At 35.5% G+C, this 1283-nt stretch overlaps 1 long non-coding RNA gene across 3 annotated transcripts in view; it reads left to right on the top strand.

Annotated features, from left to right (window-relative positions):
- The window catches only part of LOC106869715 (uncharacterized), an 8658-nt gene that overhangs the window by 3871 nt on the left and 3504 nt on the right, over positions 1 to 1283 (top strand). For all 3 annotated transcript variants that reach the window (XR_001409433.1, XR_001409434.2, XR_001409432.2), the window contains exon 2: positions 386 to 479. This is a non-coding gene — a long non-coding RNA (uncharacterized LOC106869715). The remainder of the gene's footprint in view (positions 1 to 385; positions 480 to 1283) is intronic.

Raw genomic sequence — 1283 nt, 5'->3', positions numbered from 1 at the left:
GGGGGGGGGGGGGAGAAATTCATTGCATGCCCAACCCCGGAAGTCACCGCACGCCACTGGTATGTATGTATATATATATATATAACTTTGTGTGTGCATGTAAAATAAAATCGCTTTATATTGAAGTACAGATCACTGTCAAAATACTTTCTTTAAGCTGCCCTTGTCGGCGCGCTGCTATGGCACGTTATCTTAAAAGTAATATGACTTATTGATAGATCTACCAGAGTAGATCAGAGAGATTTTTCGTCGCTTTAAGTAAGCTTGAAAACCGCTTAAATAATCTTCAGATGAATTAGAAACAAAGCCCTGCGTTTCTCTTTCTTTCATTTTTATTTATTTATTTTGTTTTTTGCTTTTATTTTTTAATCACGTGGTAACGCAGTGTCCCTGATGGGTAGGAAAGAGGAAAGTATCTTCAAACCGGAGACCTGGCTCAAATACTTGAACAGAATGGACACCAAAGGTAGACTTCCAAGGTACACGGAGTGAGAAGGAGTGTAATTTTACTAAAAAATTGAAATTTTAGAAACTTTTTTCCTTACAGAATAATAATCCTTGTATTTTTTTGGTGTGAAATTTAAAAAAAAGTAGCTGAAAATATTGAAAAACGAAAAGAATGGATGGTGGAGAAATTTAAAGTTTGAAAAGTCGATTTTTAAATTTTTATTTATTTATTTATTGCATAATCTGAATCTCCGTTGCCAAAAAGGTTGGATTCCGTGGAAAAAAAATTTAAGAAATAAACCTGGATGGGGTGCGTAGTGTATCGTACACCTCTATCTATCAGGTGGTGGTCTTCAACCGGGTGCCGGATGAAGTCTCCCATTGAAGTTGGCTATGATGGGATTTGAACTCAAAACACAAAGCGCTCGAACAAATGCCGTGAAGCATTCGATCCGGCTTTTTTAAAGTCTTACCGTTCCTCCAATCTACTGTTCTGGGTTGGTACTTTATTAATCGATCCCGAAAGGATGAACGGAAAATATGATCTCGGTAAGATTTGAACTCGGAGCGCAGACTCTTGGAACATATGCAGCATAACATTCTTTCTGATGCCCTAACGAATCTGCCAATTCACCGTTTTATTAGTTTTTTAATGACAGGCAGACAAACAGAAAGATTGATAGATATAGATATAGATGTAGATATATACACGCATGTGTGTGTAAGTGTGCATATATATACATATATACGTATGTATGTGTATGCATATATATATATATATATGTCCACGTTAGTGGTCAACGTCATATATATATATATATATATATATATATATA

Source organism: Octopus bimaculoides, chromosome 1 (genome assembly GCF_001194135.2).
Source record: "Octopus bimaculoides isolate UCB-OBI-ISO-001 chromosome 1, ASM119413v2, whole genome shotgun sequence".
NCBI lineage: Eukaryota > Metazoa > Mollusca > Cephalopoda > Octopoda > Octopodidae > Octopus > Octopus bimaculoides.
Note: the sequence above shows the minus strand (reverse complement) of the source record. Positions and strands in the feature narration are given on the sequence as shown.